Raw genomic sequence first — 25,267 nt, forward strand, 5'->3', positions numbered from 1 at the left:
AGCAAGAGCAGAAATGTGGCAAGAGAAGAGTACAAAACACATTGAGAAGATGGCCATTGAATTTGATTATAAACTGTAAAAGCAAATAGTTTGATAGAAGGCTAAAGAATTAGATGATTCTTTTTTGTAAAAGGAACTTGAATGTGAGGCTTTAGAGTTAGGATTTTATTTTACAGGCAATGAAGTCATTGAAGATTTTTGATTAGTTTAATGACATGATCTAATTTATGCATTAGGAAGATACATGAGACAACAATAGAGAGAAAAAAGAAGAAGAGACTTAAACACATGAGAATATAGAGGATGGATTATTTTGAAGATAGAGACTATAAATTGTCCATTGGAATAATCTAAGGGAGAAGTAATGAGAAAGGTGGTGATAGTTAAGTCAATAATCATTTACTAAGCATCTACTATATGCCAGGCACTGTGCTAGGTATAGTATAAAGAAAATTAAAAGATAGTTCATGATCTCAATGGAGCTCACAATCTAATGAGGAGACACATGGAAATAACTATGTCCAAATAAGATAAATTAGATATAATCAATAGAGGGAAGATATTAGCATTAAAGAGAATCAGTAAAGCCTTCTCATAAAATCTGGGATTTGAAGAAAGCCAGAAGAACCAGAAAGTAGAGATAAAGAGGGATTTCAGACAATTCCAGACAAAAGGAACAAAAAAGAGATCAGGTCGTTGAATCACAGAGTGTATGGCAGGGAGGTGGGAGAAGTGGGTGATAGAAAAGCCAGGTATACAAAGCCTGGAAAGATAGGAAAGGGCTAGGTGATTGTGAAGGGATCTGAAAGCCAAAGAGATTTTGTATTTGATCTTAGAAATAATAGAAGACTACTAGAATTCATTGACTAGGTGGTAAGAACAATAAAAATAGAAAAATACAATAGAATTTATTTGGGAATAGAATTGACATGAGTTTTCTGCTGAACGTTTTAGACCAGGGAAGGGGAAGGAGTCAAAGACTACTTAGATGTTGTGAGCATGAATGAAAGAGAACGTATAATATTTTCTAGCTCCTTAAAAAAAAACAATTGTTTTTAATACCAAGATATTAGTCTTTTTTTCCCCTCTGTTCTGGACTTTCTACAAGGTTCCTGGCATCTCTAATCTCATACCCTCTCTTTCGTCCTTTTCCCTCTACTACCATCTTACTTCTGCAAATTCTCTCAGTATTGGACTAAAAGTTAGAAGAGAAGGCTAAGGAAGGAACTTAATTTTTAAAATTCCTAATATCAGCATCCAAGATTTAATTTGTTATAAGAAAATATAGATTAAATATTAGGAAGAAATATTTATAAGACTTAAGATCATTTGCAGATCAAATGTTTTTTAAGTAAGAACAAAGCTTCTTCTTTACAATTTTGTTGTTTGATGATTGATAAGAAATACTTGCAATTTGTAATTTCCGGTTCCTTTTCTCAAACAACTCAATTCAATGAACATTTATTAAGCTCCTACAGTGTGCGAGATACTGTACTAATAAAAAAATAAAAAACTGTCCCTGATCAAAAGAAATTTAAATCCTACTGGGAAAAAAAATGTCAGTTATTATCTTACATGTCTCACAACAGACATGTAACAAACAGTGTAAATATTATTAGTCCACATTTTAGAGATGAGGGAACCAAGATTGAGAAAGATAAAATGGCTTTATCAAAATTACACAGATGGTAATTAACAGGGCAGATATTCAAATTTAGATCATTTCAGTTCCTCTTGTGCTGGGATGCACACAGCTTTTAGCCCCTGGGAGAAAGTGAAGATTAGGAAAGAGGAAGTTCTTCAGAATATCCTTTCCAGGAGTTCTAATAATAGTCTTCACCTCTTCTTCTTTGTACCCAAGAAAAGGAATGGGGCCTATCTCTCCTCCTAAAGTCCCTGCTTCCTGTCTTCTGCCTAATTGCTCTATGGTAATGTCACAGACATAAACAGTCAACTCTACTGCATTCCCTAATCACCTTGAGGGGGCCTAGAGAAAACATGCAAGGTATGATTCTTGTGGACATACGAGGAACATCAATAAAATAAGCAGGAAAATCTCTGTCAAGTAGTAAGTCAATAAACATTTATTCTGCACCTACCATATGCAAAGCACTATGCTAAGCACTTGGGATACATGAAAAGGCAAACACCAATCCCTTCTCTCAAGAAGCTCACAAACCCAGGAGGGAAACAATAGAATAGAAAGCATGAATTGAATCACTGCATTTTTCAGGATATCTGGCAGAGCTCTTGCACATCCTGTTACTACAACTGGGGTTCTTGATGACTAAGCACTGATGGACAGGATTTTCTTCCTTAAAATATCTCTATTATTCAATAGACTAGATAAATTGCTCCTGAACAGACTGCAATTCATATAACTAAGTGAAAAGAAAGACAGAGTTGGGTTTGGTAGCATGTCTGTAGTCCCTGCTATTCCAGAGGATGAGGCTGGTGGATCTTTTGAGAGATAGTTCTGAGATGCAATTGGATTAAAAACTATTGGGTGTTCATCCTAAATCCACCACCAATATGGAAAAGTGTTGGAGTAGAGGACCAATAAGCTGACTAAGGAGTTGGGAAATGCTTCAAGTCTACCAAATAGAGTAGGTTAAAGCTTCTCTGACAATCAGCTGTGGGATTGGGCCACACGTGGCCACTGTACTTCCAACCTAAGTGAAATAGAGAGAAGAGGAAAAGGGGGAAAAGGAAAAGGAGTCCAGATTGGCAAGTAGAGATGCTTCCCACCAAACTTATGTCCTGATGTTGAACATTTCTCAGATTGGCTTTGAGGCAAACCTAGTTGTAAGTGTCCCTAGAAACAAAATTACCATATGAATCATAAAATCATAAATTTACAGGAAACTTTAAAATTACAGAATCTTAAAATTGTAAGGAACCTCAGGAATTATCTAGTTCAACCTTTACTTGAACAGAAACCTCTCTACACCAGTGGTATCAAATTCAAATAGAAATGGGGGCCACAAAACCTCCCTGATGGCCATTTTATATCGACTTAGAAAGCCACATTTTAACATTCTCTATGTTCTATTGTACTTTTATTTATTTTGTTAAATATTTCCCAATTACATTTGAATCTGATAGAGCCCACTCAGGAGTGCAGTGGGCCACCTATGGCCTGCCAACCAACAGAGTATTTGCCATATCTGCTCTCCACCATTCTGGCATGAAGTCTTACAACTCCCACTTGAAGATCTGCCGTGATAGGAAACTCACTTCTTTAAATAGCTGGATCTGTCGTACTCTTTACTAGCTAGATAACCTTAGGCAAATCACTTAATTTCTCTTTGCCTCAATTGTAAAATGGATATAATAAAAGCATCCACCTCCCACCCATTTGTTGTGAGGATCAAATGAGGTAATTGTTGTAAAATGTTTAGTATAGTGTCTGATACAAGATAAACATTACAATGATATTAATTATTGTTATAGATTTAGTGCTTTCAAGTTTGCAAAGTATAAGTATACATACATCTACATTTATATATCTATATCATTATATAGACATATAGTCAATTTATTTGATCCTTTTGACAACCCCATGAAATATATGCTACTTTATTATTATAGCATTTTGCAGATAAAGAAACTGAGGCTTTGAGAGATAACTTCTCCATGTCAATAATATCTAAGGCAGAATTGAATCTTAGCATGGAGTTCCTGATCCATAGTCCCCAAGTTTCAAAGTTGTCTCCCCTCTAAGTTAAACATGCCTAGTTCTTTCAACCAATCTTTGTATGGCATGTTTTCCAGCTCTCATCATCCTGGATACCTTTTCCTGATCCACTATAATTAGTCAATATTCTGCTTCAATTATGATACTCAGAACTGCAGACAGTCTTCCAGAAATGGTTCTACCAAGGCTGGACATTAAATGACTATTTTTTCTCTTCATTGTGGATACCATGTGTCTATGAACATAGAAATCTTGGATGTTCTGTCACACTTGTGACTAATTGATCTTAAAACAATTCCAAATCCTTACCCCTTTCCCACACAAACTGTTATCTATCCCAACCTGTACTTGCATAGTCAATTTTCTGAATCCAAGTGTGGGAATTCATATTAATTCCTGTTAAATTTTTCTTATCAGATCTGGCCTATTATTCTGGCCATTGGAGATTTTTAAATGCCACTTTGTCCACTAATCTGTTAACTATCTCTCTCCCAATTTAATATCACCTGAAATTTTGATTGATAAGTCTTTAATTCACTAAAGAAAAAATATTCAACTCCTTAGGTTTAAGATTATATCCTTGGGGCACTCCATTCATAGATTTCCTTCCATAATGATTTCAATACATTAACCAGTATTCTTTTGAACTTATCCTTCAAGGAGTTCTGAATTCTCCTCTACCATCATCTAACCCAAATATTTCCATTTTTTCCATAAGAATGTAATAGGAGACTACCAAATACCTTGACAAAGTCTACATATGCCATGCTTAAAGAATTGTTCTGACCTACCAATTTAGTATTAAAAAAGTAAATGAGATTCGTATTGCAAAACCTGTCTTGATAAACCCATACTTTTAGTATTCACTACTTTCCTTTTATAGATGAGAAGCTGTTGAAAGCCTCCCAAATAATCACAGAATAGTGTAACTGAAAGAAATCTTCAAGATTATCTAAATTAATGACCTCGCATTACTGGAAAGGGACCTAAATTTTAAAGAGGTTAAGTGACACAAATAAGTAATGACAGAGACTGGGACTAGAACCCAGGACTTTTATCTCCTAGCCCAGTGGTTCTGCTGCCACAAAAGACCAGTTAAGTTATCTATAGCTCAGAATGGTGAGTGAGCACCATGTAATAAAAAAAAAATGCTGGAGATATCTCCAGGAGCACAATGAAGATTTATTATATGTTCTCAAGAAAAGTAGGCATCCCTCTAGTTTTCACTGACTGATAGAAAGTAAAGTGATTATTTGTTTCAGCCCAACTACTAGTTGGCAGTAAAAACCAAAGCAAATACTAAACTCTACATAAAGGGTAAATATTTACTTATTCATGGACTACTCAACTATTAGTATTACATAATCTCTGTTGTACAATATTCTATTTCAACAACTTTTAATGTGTTTTTTCCATGGACTATTAAACTTCTAGATGGTAGGATCAAGTTGACTGGTTGGTATAATATCTATTCAACATAGATACTATATACTATTTAGATAATTGATAAATATCATTTCATAATAATGCTTATGCAGAGCATAGGGAAAGATACATGTGGAGTCCAAAACTACTACGAGAGTTACTATTGCACTGAGACATAGGGCAACAGAAAATAAAAAAGTCAAAAAAGATAAAATTCACTAAATTCATAGAACCATTTTAGGCTATATCTAGATGAAAACCTAACCATTTTTATGACTAGCCTTCAATAAAAACTTTTTGGTTTAGTAAGCATCCATTGTATTAATTAAAATAAAAAATAAAAATGTCCCAATGATGAGAATAATATGAAGGCAAAAGAATGATGGAATTGTAGCTTTATTCACATTCTCAATTTGTTATTTCAAAAACCGAAGATAGTTCATTTTTCTTAAAGATTTTCTGAAAGTGGTGTTATTTGGCACTAAGTTATCAACCTAAATATGAAATGAAAGTGGAACTTATAGTCACAATAAATTGGAAATGTGCTTTAATTATAAAAATTATATAATTAAACCTTGGAAAAATTAGGGGGATATTCCACACAGAAATACAACAAATATCCCATTGCAATGATGAAGATAAAGTTGGAGGAAAGAGAGAAAGATATGGATACAATCTTCAATCTGATACATGGGAGTGTGTGTGTGTGTGTGTGTGTGTGTGTGAGAGAGAGAGAGAGAGAGAGAGAGAGAGAGAGAGAGAGAGAGAGAGAGAAAGAGAGAAAAAAGAGAGAGAGAGAGAGAGAGAGAGAGAGAGAGAGAGAGAGAGAGAGAGAGAGAGGGAGAGGAGTTTTTTCAGTTATATATTGTAAGCTAAATAGATTCCACTTCGTTTGGACCCTCTAAGTTACTATGACAGAGGGTAAAGAGAGGTGGAAAGGAAAACTTTGAGTGACATTTTTGACAGCAAGCTACAGAAATAACAATTTGACAGAAGAGGCCATCATAAATATAAGATCATCTCAGGCATGAATAGGATTCTTCTTAATGTAAAAAATATGGAGCATATGTATGATTCAATTCGGGGTGAAGAGAGGAGACAAGTGGGGGAGGTTATTGAGGAGTGATTTTTCATTGCTCAAGGTAAAGAAGTGATATTAATTTAAATGTCCTTGTCGGACATTTTTGGATGTTCTGAAGTATTTCCTTCTGATTCATTTTTGTATCTCTCTTTAGGCTGATTGCATATGCTGACATGTAACTAATAACCTCCCCAAAAGGCTAGTATAACTATTAATACTGTTTGTTTCTATGTCAATATCAAGATTTATTTACCCTCCAGTTTGTCTGTTGACCTCACTCTTGCCTCATCAATACAAACTTCACAGATCAACAAATCTTCATATTGACAGAAAAGACTAGTCAATATCTTATTATTATTTAATAAGAATTTCATTGCCAGAGCCCCAGGGAGAATAAACATCAGTAGGAAAGCTTCTATGTAATATTATAAGTATTGCTTTAATTTGAAGAGCTGAAAAGAGAAATATTTTGCTTTGAGTTTTCAGTACATCGAGGGCCACAGAAACAGTTGAAACAAGATTACTAAACCTCAATTTTCTCAGAACAGTATCATCCTATGAAACTACAGTATATTGAAGGGCATTTAAACTGAACAAAATAGATTTTTCTTTTTAGTGACACTATTGATATACCAATGCTAGATGTATTTTACTGTGACTGCTGACTGATTAATAGAAGATACATCAATTTCCAGGTTTGTGATTTAAATAAATTCTTGTCATTGGTATCTTTTCTTCCTTTTGGTATGTATATGTGTTCCTTCCCTCCCCAAATTATCGCTTTTCACAGAATAGAATAGTAAAACTGAAACATGATATATATAAAATATCAATTTAGCTTGAATATTCACTTATAATTACAAAAAGGAAAGCTTGATAAGAATGTGAGTACCTGGGAATCATTCATAAAATTCCAAAGATAACTTTTTAAAAATCTGCTTAGGCTTTTTTGTCATCATCATTAAAATTTTCATTTTTAAAACAGCTTATCTTCCTTTTCAAAATATCTAAACAATATTAGGTTTTATGTTAGATTGGATCATTCTGAAAAGAAGTTTCAATCTATCCACTAAAAAGTCTTTTTTGTACTTCCTTCCTTCCTTCCTTCCTTCCTTCCTTCCTTCCTTCCTTCCTTCCTTCCTTCCTTCCTTCCTTCCTTCCTTCCTTCCTTCTTCCTTCCTTTTCTTCCTCCTTTCTTCTCTCTGTCTCTCTGTCTCTTTCTCTCTCTGTCTCTCTCTCTCTCTCTCTCAGTCTCTCTGTCTCTCTCTCAAAACTAACTTAAGAGTACAGAATCTCAGATCCAAAAGTCTCTTTTCCATAAAGAGGAAATTGATCTACATGTGCTCAGTTGACATCAAAGACAAGGATATATATGTTGAAGGCTTAAAATAACAACAAAAAACCTCCATTTTCCTCTACCATTCAAATTCCATTATTTTCTCTAACACTCTTCTTCAATAATTCTAAACTAGATCTTCATTATTATTTGTCTGAATGAGTGGACTTCCCTCCTCATCCTTCTCTGCTATGTGTATTTTCTTCCCCCAATTTATTGCATACTATTTAATTTAATTTAGTTTCTCAAGCTAAAGGAATTATGTATTTTTGAGTATTCTCTTTAAACATAGGAATATATATTCTTTATATTTATATATGTTAAATAGAAATAATTTTCGCAACTGAAGACTGCTCATCATAGTTTTATGTACATGGTTTAAAATAAATATGAAGGTAAAAAAAAATCTCCAAAGCTGTTTTTTTCTCAAACGCATTGTGGGTATCTTTCCTCATAAAAGGGATTTTAAAACTTGTAATATAGGCTGTCAGAAATCAAAATTCTATATAACAAAATTGGTTGATATTCTAATTTTAAATTTGATGGAAACCCACCCTGGTTCTGGTTTCTACTTTTCTTGTCTCAGGTTAGTGGTTGCTGAATTCTCATTTAGTCCATTGGAGAAATACTCAGACCAAAGCCTCATATTCAGAGTTCATGACTATGGTTCCTAGTATAGACATACATATTCATATCTCTCAAAATAATTTGCAAGCCAAATTCTTTTGGCTTTCTTCACCCCATCAATCTTATAATTAATAAGGTTGGTTCCCCTGTTTCACTTCCCCCCTGAAAGAAAAGATGAATGAAATATAAAGATTCATCCTGTAAATTTAACTAGGAGTGTACACTGCTGATTAAAAGCTGATGGTATCATCTAATGGTAGTATGGGATATTTCAGTTTTTTCTCTTTCAAGAAATAAAAGAGAGATAGGAGGAAAGGAAGCATTTCCAGATGTGTCGGCTTGGGCCTTGATCTGAATAACTTATATGTACATATATAAATGTTTGTATAAGTTTCTTTCTGTCTCTGTCTCTTTGCGCGCGCGCACACACACACACACACACACACACACACACACACACAAATACACACACACACTTTAATATATTTAAATAACTTTGTTATCTACAAAATAACACATAGGAGAATATTGGTTTAACTTTTATCTTAAAATAGTCCTACTTCTAAATTGATTTCTTTGTTGTTGAAAGCTAGACACTGAATACAACATTTTGTTTTCTAAACTGAGTTAGAATGTGGATTTCAGTTGGGAAGAAGGATGGGGTAGAAGAGAATTTTAGAAACAGGATATAGAATAATTGTGATGTTGCAGCCTTTTGAAGTAAAGTGATAGCTATGTTTCTAAAATTAGTTGGAAGGTTATGGTAATCATAAAATCATTAAAGGGGACATACAGCACAATTTTTCAAAATACATAACTAATGGTATGTAGTATTTACTGTAAATTGTCTGTTTTCACTGAATTTTCTAAGATGACTTAGGATAAGACAAGAAAATCAAATTGAACTTGATTTGAAAATAAAACTTTGATAATTGAGCTAAGTAGCTTGAACTTGTCAATCACCTGTGACCTTATTCTATTTACACATTACTTAAACACTGAAAAGTCATATTACCCAAGTATGAGTTTCAGAGCATAAATAGAGAAGCCCTGACTCAGTTATATAACATGACCATTTTTGAGCCGTTTGTTTAACTTGAATTAAAATGGAGAGAATTGGGTAAACAACTGTTTTGAGCAGATGTTTTAACTTTTACACCTGGTACTTGCCTTTGATTCCTTTTAGAAAACACGTCAAAGTACAGAATGTGTGTGTGTGTGTGTGTGTGTGTGTGTGCGAGCGCGCGAGTGCACACTTGATCCCACGATAACAAACTATCCTCTGCTTAAGAAAGGGTTTTTGAAAGGGAAGGTTAGACGGTTTTAACATTTTCTTCTGACTCAAAACTGCATTTAGTGTGTCCAAACACGAAGTTCAGAAAGTTCTTTACCTGCACCTAATCACAATTAGAAAACAAACCAAAACAACTCAACTTTCTACTTGTATTTATGTATGACTATGTATAGTTTATGCTATGGGGAAAAGCTTAGCATTTGTTTTTTCAAAAATATGGGGATATGGGGGAAAAGACTTTGGGAGATTGTAAGGAAGCTTCCTTTCTGGACGCCAAAGAATCCTTTGCAGGAACACCTCGATCTGGTAGCTCTTCGGGTTTTAGTTTCTGCCCTAATGGTTTAAGAGGCAAGGGACTTTTCGCGTCTGCTGACACCCAAAGATTTCGAAAGCTTCCGCAAGCTAGGGAGAAGCCCTGGGCATGGTAAATGGGTAAAGGGGTTTCTTTCCGGCATCTTTACTTCTCATTTTCTACATCCTTCAGACATAAGAGTCTGACCCTGTCTCTCACCTAGGAACTTCAGTCCTCCAGCAGTTCTTTTTCTGTACCTCAAAGATCTATCTTCTGATCACGGACTTGCAGCCCCTAGGAGGCTGACTGAATAAGAGAGGGCTTAAAGGTCGAATTGCCTAAAGACTTAAGTGAAAATCAGAGAGGACAGGAGAAGCAACCCCTTCCCAAGTTGTCCTTTTCCCTGCATTCCTCCCTATCCAGAGGACACGCGCGAGGAAGCGGAGCTGTGGGGACCTCCCGGCCTGGGCAAAAGCAGAGTGTGGGGCCAGAGGCACCAGCGAGTCCTCGTAAATTCCGGGAGAAAGCAGTCTGGGGATCTGGGCAACAGAACGAGTACCCATTAGCCTACCCAGCTTAGGAAAAACGGAGTGGGGAGCGTAGTCCAATTGGGGTAAGAGGGTACGCTGGAGGCAGCGCTTTGTGAGAGGAGATAGACCAGCCTGCCCCAGTCTCGTTGTGTTCAGATTTCTACAGTATGGGAAGCGTCTGTCTGCGGTTGGCTGCTGCTCCCCTGATTCCAGACACCTGAACTCCCCTCCTCACCTTTCCGGGGTACCTTGCAATAACACAGTATCCCTAGCTAGGATGAAGGGCCGGTGGGCTCCGAGTACACCCGGACGAAAGGTCAAGGGCAAAGAAGATAGTGAGAGTGGGGTGAGAAGATGCTATGCTCAGAAACACACATACACGCGCGCATGCACACACACACATACACATAAATACACACGCACGCACGCACGGCACGCACCAAGTCACGCGCTTACTCCAGTAGAGAATGTATCTACAAAGCACCTGATATTTTGTGATTATTAGCAGAGCTGGGGATGTCAAAACAGAAGCATGTAGCTGCACTTTTCCCACTTGGGATGTATTTTGCAATTGGGTTTTGTTAGGTATCTTTTAAGGGGAGGGAAGAAGACACTCGAGATTGCATCCTGCTCCGGGAGGATTAGTGTGAAAAGCTGCCGGTTTGTATACCGGCCCTTTGGTGCAGCTCTATAATTAGTTGAACGACTCCAGAGGTGCGCCTGTGGATGACTAAGGTTTTCTACCAGAAATTCGTGACGAGTTTTTGGGGGGTCTGGGAGGATGACATAACTGCTTGTCCAGCTCTGTGTGGATGAACTAGGAGAAAGACAGAGACAGAAAGAGACACAGACATAGACACAGAGACAGAGACAAACACACACAGAGAGAGACACAAACAGAGAGGTTTATCAAAAGTGAAGCAATGCTCCCTAGACTGCCCGATCTTCATTTGGCACTCTATCACAAACATATATTATAGGCGGATCCTAAATCCGAGAACTCTTTTTAAAACTCCTGCCCCTCCCCCACACACTTCCAAATAGCCTCTTTATTTGTCTGCTTCCCAACTCTAGTTGTCCTTCCTGGAGATGCTGGAAAAGCAGGTTAGGGATATGGGAACCTCCTTTGGGTTTCCTTCTTTGACGCCCTAGTAATTTTGTCCTTTACCCAACATTACAAGTTGGACTAAAAGAGCTGACTTTGTCTCTTATCGGCAAGTCTATGGACCAGTAGATTTTCATCTAATTGAAAATACAGAGAAGTCTTATTTCAGAATTAAAAATTAAATTAAAATTGTTGTTTTTTCTTTAATAATAATGTTTGCCTAACCTTGTGTTTTTTGGGGGAAATTTAGTTGGATAATTTTGGAGAAAACAAATAACGCGTCTTTTTGAGAGTAGTATAGGGTTTCTTTTGGCCTAAGCTTTCTAAATGAGTTCCCTAGAGCGATTGAAACAATGTTACTTCGTTGTGGTTGGGCAGATATAGACATAGGTTTTGAACTTCAGTGAAATGTGTTCTAAAGCAATTCTCAGGACTAAATCGGCTCTCCTCATTTGAAAGTGACAGTAACGCAAAAATACAAGAATATTAAGATTCTAAGAAAAGTGTGGGGGTAGAGGATAAGAAAGAAAAAATAAGGAAAAAAGTTTGGTTTTTTAATGCAGAGGTCTTTTTACAGTCTGTACCAACACTCAACCTTCCACCTCCAATCCCCCATCCCCCTGTGCATCTCGCAGAACAGATTTAGCTCATATTTCAGCTTGTCTCTGCCAGTCTTCTCCTGTCCCTGGAGCTCAAATTCATTCCAGCGGTCAGTTCTGTCCTCTCCTTCTAATTGCATTCGAACCTGGGGAAATAATTGCATTAGAGTAGATTACTTATAACAGGCGGTTATACATCTTTTCCGATTTGACAGAAGTTTATTAAACACACAAATATAAAAGCTCCATCTCGAATAGCTAGGATGTATAGAATGTCTTCAATAAGAAAATTAAAATAATGCTTTTGAGATTGAACAGTGAATGCGTGGTCTTATCTCAATAAACTTCAAAACCTTCATTTAGGCTTGTGGGAATGTAGTCACAGCTTCTCTGCATTCCCCAAAATTATAATGACTATTGAATAACTAGGAATTTGTAGAATTCTCCCAAATTCTCCTCCCAAGCCCCCACCCATCCACACCTATTTTCACAGTTCTTTGTAGAGCTTTACTATGTGTTCACTGTCAAAACTACCGTGACTCATATCTGTGTGGTGCTGCCCCTGGCTTTTGGCATTGGGGGAATTGTAGAGAAAGGGAGATAGGAAATCGTGGTGGTGAGCGAGAAAGGGGGAAGAATGTGGAGCTATGGAATACTTGTCAACTTCCAAAGTTTGGGCAGGAATGTGAAAAAGAGCTCCAAAAGCACGTGCTAAAAAATCTACACACAAAAACACACCTTGATTGAGAATGGTATCTGTATGTTGTTTTATATTAGATCCTGTGTGAAATTCAGTGAGATGTGTAGGTCCTATCCACGAGGAAAAGGGAATCTGTTATGGGAAGCATCCCCGACAGTTTCACTATACTTGCTCAGAAAATAGAGTATCCTTACTGAATTTCTGGAAAGGACAAGTGTACACCTATTTAAAACTGGTTTCAGGCCGAAGTCCCTGCGCCCAATAGTAGTGCTGCGGCTACGAGTTTGAACAACAGTCTTTGGGGAATCTACCTGGGCAGAAGATTCAACTAGATTCTACTTCATTTCACGCTCAAGTTGCAGCACTCCCCTTCGAGTTTCCCTAAAGGGTGAAGGTGAATAGCCCGTTCAGTAGGTGAGCTAGGTGGTGAAAGAAAGATTATTTCCAACTCATTTTAAAATTAGAAAATTAGCCCATTAGAAATGCCTGCACATTCAATTTGTCTGAAGTAAATCTTTGGCATGCATTTTTACATGTTGTCTAAAATTTTCGCGGTTTGCATTGGAAAGTAACTCCTAGAATCTCTTCTAAAATATTTTTATGTGAAACTAGTAACTTTGTTCCTCTCCTAAAATATTTTCATATGAAACTCTTTATTAGCTTTGTTCTTCTTAATCCACAATATTTTTTACTGCAAGTTTCTCCAAAATGTCCACTTAGCTCTTAGAAAAAGAAAGAAAAAAAAGGGGGGGGGAAAGGGTTAGGAGAAAGAAAAGAAAGGCTTTGCATAGTTTTTCAATGGCGTAAAGAAGTCTTTTAGGTGCAAAGATGCACTGTTTACATTTTTTTGACGGGATGCCGAGGGAAATGGAGATGATCCTCTTCCCTCCTCCCCCTTCCTCTTTTTCCTCCTAAGCCTGGTAAAAGCATTTTGTTTTTATTTGCAACAAAAGAAACCCCGCCCTCACCCCACCTTCTTCCTTTCTGCCCCACTCCTCCCCCCGGCAGTCAAATACTCGCTGCGGTGGAGTTACCTTGAGGCTGAGATTGCTAGAGCATCTTAGAGCCCTTTGAAAGTCCATTGTCAAATATCCGTTTCTCCAACAGACAATTTATATTTGAAAAGATATTTTTAAAAAAAGATAGGAGGGGGTATAACAAAACATATCAATAAATTGTTGCGATAATTTGAACGAATGTATGGTTTCCAGGCATTTGAAACACGTGTCCTTTCAGTTTAAAAAAAAAATCCCCTTAGCCCCTATAAATTGGCTAATGCAAATTCCTAAAAGAAATGTTTTTTAGGGAAAGGCGAAAATTAAGAGATTACCTTGCTTTGAGGATCCTATTTTTCTGTTGCAATTTTCTGATCTTCATTTCTCTTGATGCAAAGTAGAAAGATACCAGCGGAAGTGTCAGGAGCTTAGCAGCCAATTTTCCAATCGCTATACCAGGGCGCCTTGGTTCGTATTTTTTTTTTTTTTTTGATATGTTGTCCTTTTTTTTTTTTTTTTTACACACAGAGCAAAATCAAACAAAATAGATGAAAAAAAAGAAAGAAAATTTCCAGTTGTGAGCTGATTTTTGTTGCCACAATAAAAAGCAGACAGTCTTAAAAGCCATTTGAGATGACAATGGTTAGTGATCCCATTCTTCCCACCATAATCTTCAAGTGGTTTAAGATTAATGATAGGAAGTGTTTTAGTAAACGCTTCCAAAGGACGTCGCCAAGATAATTTACGTAAAATGTTGACCAGGCTGTTAACTGTCTATTTAAAAAAAAAATTAAAAAAAAAAAAAACGGAATGTGTCTAATATAGTAAGCACCGAACATTTTCCCAATCTAAGGGATATTCATTCCAAGATTTCCTCATTGAAAATATTATTTGTGCTTTGATCATTTATTTGCAATTGAAATGAGTACTCTTGCTCCATATCTGTCGCCGCCACCACCTCTTCTAGAAGTCTAGTATATTTTTGAGTACATTACTCTTCACCTCACCCTCAATTTGGGATTTCTGCAAAGAACTGTTAGATTGAAAGGTTAGAAAGATTTCCTTTAGTTCAGTATTTATACTTCTGTAGGTGTATAGTCTGTAGGTACTGAAGCTGATTTCACTTCTTGAAATCATAGGGAAAACCATCTCTGAAATAACAAATATTGAACTTTTCTTCAGTTAACACGATGATCCTAGAGGTTTTAATGATTTTATTTTTGAATTTAATACGACTTTGCCTTTTGTTACATGCCACTGCTTTGCAAGCTGAGCTACATATTTTCATCGGGTCTCAATTTCTTTCTTGTGCCCGGCAGTTCTCTTCCACAAGAAGAGGTAGATGATAACAAGGAAAAGAAGGAGAAAGGAGAGGAGAAGGAGGAGAGATTTTAAATAAGTGCGGTCTTATTATATTGGAAGGAATGAAAATAAAAAGATACACTTTTCCATTATCCTGTGAGTATCCTACCCCTTCTTTCTCTTCTCCCACCCGTAGTTTCAATGTAAGATTTTTCACCAACTTTTGGGATGCTTAGTAAATAAAATACTGCTCAGCACAACAGCTTTGAAAAGTGCACTGGAGCTTTTCACTGCTATCTGAAGATTTTTGTTTTTAAAAATTGTTAGAGCTGCATCTTCAGATCCTTTATTGGTAAGAGTGTGGCGATTTAGCAGGTGATTGTGTTTGATGGTGCTTTGCAGTCATTCAATCTCATCACTGCAGTTTTTCAGGTATTTTTCTGAGTACATTTGTACTATTTAATTGTTACAAATTGAGGGGAATACTAATTGCAAAGGTGAGAAATCATTTCATTCCACTGGTAGAAGTGGGGAGAAAATAAGCATCCTGAATTTTTAAATGACCTGCACTTCCCTGCAGTGAACTTTATCAACAGTGATGAAGAAAAGTGATGGAGACATTTTGGGCTAATTATGTTGTGTTGTAATAAGATTTTCAGTTCTTGTTTTGAAGTGATCAGCCTTGATATTATTTAAGAAAAACACATGGATTCACATGAAGAAGATAAAGGGAGTAAATGAACTAAGTTTGGAAGGAATGTTCTCCACGGAAATGGAAAGATTCCTGTAAATGGAAGGTATTTTCTTGCAGTGCAGAGAAGACATTAACTAGAAAGGGATAGTTTGATCCCCCTCTCCAGACACCCTTATTTATACAACGGAAACATATTCTTAGAAAGATTTATTTTGCAATAATGTAAAATATTTTAATATGGATTCTATGTTCGCTTGTGACATATACCTGAAATAAATATAGTAATAATATTGAGTTTCTGAATCTACAGCTTGACAACTCAAAGATAAAAAACAAAAACAACCCAGACATACAACAATAGGAATAAACAGAGAGCAAAGAGATTTAGAGAAAGAGTCCGTTTTCTAAATAGTTGATAGTTTAGTCTCTAGAGACCAAAAGAAGATAGGTCTGTCTGTCTGTCTGTCTGTGTCTCTCTCACATCATTTATTCATTTAAATGTCCAGCCTTGACAAGGGATATTCCCCTGCTGTGGGACTCTGCTAAGGAACTGGGGAGGAGGAACAGTCAATGGGGGTGGCACTGGAAAAGCAAGATTTAAAAAATTCAGTCTTTGACCATCTGACTCTCGGCTTCTGCTTCAAAAAACAGCAGGGGGCGCTCTAATGTTGTCTCTCGACAAGGGAACCAAGCTAGCCGAGATAATATAAACAGCCTTTTCAATGCACGCAGCTGATTTTAAATATATATATATGTAATATGTACACATATATGTATATGTTTAAATGCAGCTCCTAAGCCTTCATCAGCTACCCCACTTGGGTTACTTACACTTCATCTAAAATATCTTACTTTACTGTCCTTATCTACTTTTACTGGTCATTAATAGCTCATTCTCATACAAACCTCTTTCAATCTACATATATGCAGTATATATGTATAATCTGTCTCCCTTGCCCTGTAATGTACATTAATGCAACTTATTAAATACGACGATGAATAGTCAACATTTTTTTCGCCTGTTAGTTCCGCTGATCCAAGCAGGATTTATTTGCAGATCTAAAGTCCCCAAGCCATAATGCGTGATTTCTTTTCCTTAAATAAAATTGGTCAAATGTTGACAACCTTTAAGCCAATCTCACACTCAAGATTAGTGATGGGAAACTAATGAGAAAATATCAGATCGTCGGGCCTGGGGGCTGCCAATTAAATCTTAGCTGATTGAAAAATAAAAGCAGATTTGGGATGGGAACAGTTCTAAGCTTAACTTTAACTTGTATTTTAAGTTGACCCCTGAAAACACATACACACCCCATAACCTATGCTGCCTTCTGTAACAAACCCCTCCACACATACTTCCCCACCCCCTACTCCAATCCTAAAAGCCAAACGTTATTTCTCTGGGTATTTCAAGAGATCCAATCAGGATGATCACTTCTTGCACGGTAAATATTAGGCCTTTAAGCAACGTGATTTAACTAATTAGAAAATTTACATCATTAAGTCTCGGGTAGAGAAAAAAGAGAAACAAATCTGTCAGTCATTTTAAAGGAGACAGGCACTATTGAAGTGTGAAGAAATCGGCTCTAATTCAAAAAGGCAACCGGGCAGAAAAAGCCCTCAACATTACCCTGCTAGTTATTAATCAGAAAGGACTCCCTCTCTCCCTGTTTCCTTCTTGTCCTCTACCTCCCCAGCACAGAGTTTTAGTTCAGTTTTTCTGCCAATTCTCCATGTCATATTAAAGATGAGGATTTGTCTACTGAAAGATTTAAATTGTAAAATGTTTCTATGTGAGGAAACTAGAATCCGTGGTGGGGAATCTCAAAATCAACTCTTTTTCAGACAAACAAATCTGATGTAATGAACACAACATCCTCCCCCCCCCCCCTTTCCCTTTCCATTAAGTTCCTATTTTGAAACCTGCTTGGTGAGAACTAGATCGTCTTTGTGTTCTCTTCCCCTCCTCCTTGCACCCCCTTCCCCCAACCAAGAAACTTGGTTTGAAAGAAAAAAAGTACAAATACATTAACAAAGCCCCCGCTCAGCTTTTTTTTTTTTTTTTTTCCCTTAAGAAAAAAAAAAAAAAAAAAAGCCTACCGTTGAGGCTTATACGCCTGGTCATCAAGGGATGAGACACTGATAAAGGTGAGTCAAAAAAGGAAAGATTAACTCTTAGTTTTTTTTTTTTTTCCTCCCCACCTATATATACTATCTAGTGTATTGTGTGATTAGAGAGAGAGGGTGAAAGGCGAGTGGAGAGGCAATTACTTGAAAATGCATTGTGAGCCAATGCGCCTTTTTCTCTTAGCTCTTTTCTCTTCCACGGACTAGTTTAGGAATAACAGCATTCAAATGTCTCCTCTTCTGAACCCCTATCAGGCCTTTGCGCCCCCTCCCCATCTCCTAGTACTTCATACAAACATCCTTTCCTCGAACTCTTTTCATTCCAACCAAGCTGAAAGTTGGTATCTACCGAATTGGAAAGAACCCTTCGGGCACGTCCTCCAAGATACTAAGGACCTTTCTGGCAGCCCCGGAGATTCCCTTCAGTCCATAAAGTTAAGAAATTGGCTCACTTTAACTGAATGAATTCTTTATGTTTTAAGAGGTTCCAAAGCTTTCCCCAACTGTCTCTATTTTATTCCTTCCCTATTCCGCTCAATGTATATAACTTCTTCATATGATCTACGAATTTAATGCAGTTTCGGCTTCCAATTCTTCCACCCATCTTACACTTTACTGAGATTTTTCACTAGATTCTATTTACTATCAAGTCCTTAATCTGGCATTTGAGTAGCTTTGTGCAGTTTATGTAAGTAATATACACGACTGCCAATGATGTCCAATAATTTAGTGCCAGAATAGAATTGTATGTAGGTGTTTTTTGTTGTTGTTGTTGTTGTTGTTGTTGTTTTGTTTTTTTTTGTTTTTTGCTTTGGGTTAGATAGGTGAGAGCAGCAGAGGTGAGTTATTAATACAAGTACAATTAATTTGCTGGATGGATGCTCATGGTCAGGAGCACATATGGAAATAGAAGCACATCTGTAAATACTGAACACTACAGAGGACTCCTGGAGACTATTCCCGAAAGAACTCAACACGTACACAAAGTAGCAGAGTAAATCGGCCACACAGTTTTGAATTCATTGGGGGAGGGGAAGAGGGAGCAAAAAGCCAAAAGACACGGTGAAGCTATTTGGAAAACTCTAGGGTGCTCCTCAATGAAACCATTTTCTGGTCGTCGTCAAAGCAGATGGAGTCCAGTACGCTATCCCTCTGAGAAAAAGTGGCCTGAAATGGACACTTTGTCACTTTCAGGAGGCGGGACCAGGAGAGGTGGAAACATACAAGACAATGGCCTTTGGCAATGGAAAGATCTCTTGGCGAGGCTCTCCACCCCCCCACCCCCCACCCCCACCTTTGTTGCCTTGGTTTGGTTTGAAACCTTCTACTTTTCTGGGAATGGCTGGGGAAGAGGGAAAGAAGAGGGGGAGGGGGTCGGGAACTACTAGAATCAGTCTTCTCCAGGATCTACTCCAACGCGGAGAATTATAATAAAATTTACAGCGCCTTTAACAACTCACAAAATAAAGCATTAAAATTTCCTTTAATTGAGAAAAATATTGATTTTTTTAACTCTAGAAAAAGCGAAATCGTAATTTAACTGCAAACTTTTAGGAGAAAGATTATGGGTAAAACTGTAGCCATATTTATGAATATGCCCTTTATATGGATGCAACACCCCATCTTTAATTGAGCTACTTTATGAAGTTTATCAACAAAAGAAAACCTGACAGAGAAATGGTTTTAAAAGAGGACCCCAACGTAATTTTCTTTCTCAGTTTGTGAAACATTTAAGTGGCTGCCTTACTTTTCTGAAATGGGAAAAAGATCCTCTTCCTCTTCCTTTTCCCTCCCCCTCCAAATAAAAGAAAAAAGAAGGGTGAGAAAATATGAAGAGATGGAAAGAATGGAAAAAACACAGACCTGCATAAAAGCAACTCAATTAGAAATTCGTTGATAGTTTTTTGTTTTGTTTGTTTTTGTTTTTGTTTTGTTTTAATCAGGGGAAGAATGAAACCTACACATTTAGAGAAACATGGTCAGGAGAAAAATTTCAAACTCCTTTTAATGTAACTGACCTGGTTCTATTTTCTTACTCTTTTTGGGGGGGGGGGGCTGGGAGAGGAGGAGACAGGATTCCTTGGTGAATGGGGGAGTTAGGAAGAAATCAGGCTTTCTGTGTTATTTCTGTATCGGTTTTTGGTATTATGGAGGAGTAAAGAAGTTTTTGTTTGGTGGTTTTTTCATTGATCAGTCACTCCGAGCTAATGTAATTATCCTCATCAATAGGAGGCTGCAGAGAGAATCATTATGTGGGTGACATTGATAAATGATCACCCAAGAACGGCCCTCTCTTGGGCAACCCCCACATCTGACCCTCCCACATACACAATGTAGTCATAGAAACACCTTGAGAGCCTCTAACACTGCTGCTAAGGGGCAAGAGAGGGAAAAGAAAAGAGGGCTGGGGGGTGGGGGGGAGGGAGATGAAGCGAGGACGGATTCAAACCAATACTAACAACAAAAACATCCAAAAGAAGGAGGGAAAAAAAGAAACCCCATACCCATCACCAGTCCCTCTTAGTTTCTTACAACAAAGTGAATATTCGCCCTCCAGACTGATACATTCCTCCACACCTTTTTACATTTGCGACCTCAATACCAACAACATCTGATGTTTGCTGAGACACATATTCAAATAGGTTTTTCCCATGGAGTTAAATAATTAGGTTAGGTAAACTGTAGGAATTTATTTCTCGCGCTGGATTCACTGAGAAAGCTGCGAGAAAATGAAAACCCCTTAGTTTAAAGAGACTAAAAACAAACAAAAACATTAAAACCAAAAATAAAACAAAACGCATCAACACAAAACCAATAGCAAAGTGGAGGTGGGCTGTTCACCCCCAGGATTCCCCGTTATAAACTGGCTGAACCTCTCATTTTGCTTTAGCGACTAGCTTAATTATGATACAATGGATTTCAAGATTGTTCTTCTGTCCCTGGAAAGAGGGGAAGGAATGATCCCCACCAAGCCTGCTTTTCGTCTTTCCATTACTTTATTTAAGTAATTTAAAAAAAAAGTATTGAGACTAGTAATTGATTTATAACGACCCATAAATCGAAGTATGAAAGCAAGAGTTGGGGTGGGATGAAGGTAGATTCGAGGCGAGTAGGCAAAGGGGGTGTGAATGCTGTTTATTTATTTTATTTCTAAAGCTTCAACTAAAGTAGCTTTGACACTGTTTGGGGCTGAAGGGGAGGAGCTGTTCGGCTGCGCCGGATCATCCATCATCGCTGTCACTGAGAGTCTGCCCCGAGGAGCCGTAGACGCAATCTCCCTTCTGTCTCTACATCGAAACTATTAATATTAAAACCTCCCTTCAAACACTTCCCCAACAGTCTCTACTCTCATCATAGTCTTCCCGGCCTTCCCAATCAGATCCATATTTCACCTCAGCTGCAACTCATCCTCTACCCTAACTTACACTGAATGGAACAAGACGGAACAAAACGCGCTGTTTGTTTACTATTGTGATTGTTTTCGTTAAGTTTGTCTCTATCTTTGCTTTGGAAGCAAGATTACCGCCCACCCCCCACCTCCCCACCTCCCCCCCCCCCCGGCCCTACTCCTCCACACCCCTTTTTGTGTGGGAGAGTAGGGAAGAGGGGAAATGGGAGAGGGGTTGGACTGTACATCTCGCTAATCTGAAATAGCCACCTCAAATAAATAGTCAATGGAAAATATTAATCATCCTGCTGTCCTTTTCCAAGGTCTCCGCCCCCTCCTCTTTATTTAAAGAGATACATAAGTATCAGGGTTGGGAGCGAATTGCTTTTAGAAAGTCCTGGTCATCCAAGAAATCCAAACATACACATACACAAGAGGTTCATCTCATACCCAGCAGTCTTAAACAGAGGATCATATAATTTTTATCAAATTCTTGGGCTGTAAGCCTAATAGGTAACTTGTGGAGGACACCACTCCATCCTCTTTGAAAAGAGATTCAGGAGTCTGACAGCTGCTAGAGATATTTGCCACATTTCCCCTCCCAAATCTGCTCTGGGTTAACATGACAGGGAAACCTACCTCATGAATCTCTCTACAAGCAGAACTTCTACGATGAGAAAAAAAAAAGGGGGAGGGGGGAAGGGAAGAAGAGACTGATAGACCGACAAGAGAGGGGGAAAGAGAAAAGAAGAGGGAGGAAAGAAAAAAAAAACATATGCATAAAGATAAAGAGAAATTTCCTTATTTTTTTTTTCTGTAAAATGGGTTTTCTTGCCTAATTTGCAACTCTAAGTATTTCTTAAAGAAATGGAACCTTAGGAATTTTTCCTTCTGTTTTTTTTTTCACATAAACAAAGTGTTTTTATATTATTCTTGTTTTTGAGAACATAAGCAATTTTATTCAGACTACAGTATTGCCTTTAACACTATATCGCTGTCAAAACACCATTCCCAGTTTCTTTGCTTTTGACAGCTGAGTATTTCTTAAATACACCCAAATCGGAACACTCCATACTAAATAGTAAACCTCAGTTAGGAGCAAGTGCCTTATAAGGTGGTACAAAACAGCATGACAAAAGTCATCTCTAGATAATCACCCAAGCTTCCTACTTTGGTATGGCTGAATTTTTATCTAGATGCCCATAAGGAATAGGTAGGAATCTTGAAACCTAAATATAATTGTGTGTGGGGTGTGTGTGTGTGTGTGTGTGTGTGTGTGTGTGTGTGTGTGTTTGTGTGTGTGTATGTGTGTGTATGTAACAGAGATAGAGACAGAGAGACTAATAAGTCTTGTTCTAATTATTGCTTATCTTTGAATATTCATGTGTGTTAAAGTGAGGATGACAGAATCTGGGAGTTTTGTATGTTTTTAGAAAATCTAGGTCTAGAGATAATTTCATTTTTTAAAAGTCAGGGTACTGAGTTCAGGCTTCTAAATTTAAATAAAAATGAATTTAATAAATCTCATAAAAATGTTCCCTAAACATCATTCATATATGAAATAAATCCAACAGCATTTACTGCATTGAATAGTAGAACATCAATAAGTAAATTTTAGCAGATGTGGTTTCTAATTTATAAATAGAAAACTAGTCCACATTGAATTAATGGAGTAGTATCATAAAATTAAAATGTATAAATCCTTAAGTAATTTTTAAACTCACTTTTACAATAAATAGTGGAAATATAGGGTAAGATCTCCTATCTCCTTCTTTTTAGTTCCAAGACTTTATCTTCATAAAAAAATAGCCTTATAGTTCACTGATTAGTTTTAACAAAATATTTATAAAATTTCTCATGAAGGAATATAAAATTAACTTGCTTTTTTTCTTTTATATATGTAAATTTAAACGCATCTATACACATAGTGTGTGTGTGTGTGTGTGTGTGTGTGTTGTGTGTGTGTGTGTGTGTGTTTGTGTGTGTGTATGTGTGTGTATGTAACAGAGATAGAGACAGAGAGACTAATAAGTCTTGTTCTAATTATTGCTTATCTTTGAATATTCATGTGTGTTAAAGTGAGGATGACAGAATCTGGGAGTTTTGTATGTTTTTAGAAAATCTAGGTCTAGAGATAATTTCATTTTTTAAAAGTCAGGGAACTGAGTTCAGGCTTCTAAATTTAAATGAAAATGAATTTAATAAATCTCATAAAAATGTTCCCTAAACATCATTCATATATGAAATAAATCCAACAGCATTTACTGCATTGAATAGTAGAACATCAATAAGTAAATTTTAGCAGATGTGGTTTCTAATTTATAAATAGAAAACTAGTCCACATTGAATTAATGGAGTAGTATCATAAAATTAAAATGTATAAATCCTTAAGTAATTTTTAAACTCACTTTTATAATAAATAGTGGAAATATAGGGTAAGATCTCCTATTTCCTTCTTTTTAGTTCCAAGACTTTATCTTCATAAAAAAATAGCCTTATAGTTCACTGATTAGTTTTAACAAAATATTTATAAAATTTCTCATGAAGGAATATAAAATTAAGTTGCTTTTTTTCTTTTATATATGTAAATTTAAACGCATCTATACACATAGTGTGTGTGTGTGTGTGTGTGTGTGTGTGTGTGTGTGTGTGTGTGTGTGTATTTGGGGGGGGGAGTAGGGACACATACACACAGAGAGAAAAAATGGGGAAGGAAACATTGGGAAGTAGAAGCCAATAAGACCTGGGCTCAGGTCCCCATTCTGACACAAAATGGCTCTGGGGTCATGGGCAAATAATTTAACCTTTCAGTGCCCTAGTCAACTCTCTAAGTGTAAGTGTATAGGAGTTATAAAGAGAATGTCAACTGCCCTGGTAGAGGAAGTTTCTTTATTAAGACATTCCCTATATTTATGAAATCACAGGTCTAGTCCTCATCCCTGTTCTCATTTAACACCATCATTCCCCTCCTCCAGAATGGGATAACTGAAAGAATCCCAATTATATTTGCTTGACTTTCAAGTCCAGCTTTGCCTACATAGTTAATGGTTTCTTTGAAAGCATGTGTCAGTGGATTCACTTTTAATATCAATACATCTAAAGATCAAATGTTACTATTTGGAAAAATACTAAGGTTAGTAACTTCATAGGAAAATCTTACTGAGTATACACATACATATTTTATATATACATAAGTATATACATATATGCATATATATGTATATATTTAGATTTTTCTTGTGAGATTTGTAGCTACTAGGTACCCTACCTTCATTCTACTGATGAAGAAACTGAGGCCCATGGGTAAAGAGGTTTGCTCAAGGTCATGGAGGTAGTTACAAAATTGGGAATTGAAGCCAGATTGTCTACCTCCAAATCCATTCTTCATTCCGTATTTTCAATATACACAATTTAATGGCACAAATTTCCTCTCAATATTGGATGGCTTCTTTTTTGGAAGGTGGATGGTAAAGGTGGAGTTTAAAAGATACATTTTTATTAATTAAAACAAAATAAAATCCTTAAGGTGATCCAAAAAGTATGCAAGTACAGGTATAGGTATATGTCAGGACAGTGAGAAGAGAAACATTTTAAGACTATGCTAAACAGCTCTGATTACTTGTTTTTTGCCTTAATGTTTCAAAAAACTATAGGATGATTTATTTCTTGTATGAAGAGTTTAAATCTATATATTCAGCAGGATTTAAGAAAGTGAGGTTGAAGAAGAAAGCAGACAGCTGACTTATCTTTTAATATAAAAATGCTCTGACACAATTTTTACTGAATAAATGTACTTTTATCTCTAAGCAACAATGATACAACAAAACCTCTCCTATTTTTGTAGAGAATAAACATGGGCAGTTTCCCCTAGAAGTCTTCTCTAATGTTATAACTCCTAAATGGAGAGGGTCATATGGAAGGTTTTCTCTCAACCTAGCTCATAACACACACAATTTTGTACCTTTAGAAGTTTTCTGTTGGTAGAGCTCACAGGTCAAACATATATTCAAAAGGTGGCCGGTGATTACCTTAAAATTGTTGGTAGGTTAAAATTTAAATATACTCAACTTCTGGT

The 25,267-nt window shown here is 36.7% G+C and overlaps 1 long non-coding RNA gene across 1 annotated transcript; it reads right to left on the reverse strand.

Moving 5' to 3' along the window:
• Positions 1–11,928: 11,928 nt before the first annotated feature.
• Positions 11,929–15,260, reverse strand: LOC127552531 (uncharacterized). The gene is made up of 2 exons (XR_007951405.1): positions 14,017–15,260; positions 11,929–12,132 (listed from the first exon to the last, which is right to left on the reverse strand). It is a non-coding gene; the product is annotated as an uncharacterized LOC127552531 (long non-coding RNA).
• Positions 15,261–25,267: the final 10,007 nt, after the last annotated feature.

The sequence above is a fragment of the Antechinus flavipes genome, chromosome 2, assembly GCF_016432865.1.
Source record: "Antechinus flavipes isolate AdamAnt ecotype Samford, QLD, Australia chromosome 2, AdamAnt_v2, whole genome shotgun sequence".
Lineage (NCBI taxonomy): Eukaryota > Metazoa > Chordata > Mammalia > Dasyuromorphia > Dasyuridae > Antechinus > Antechinus flavipes.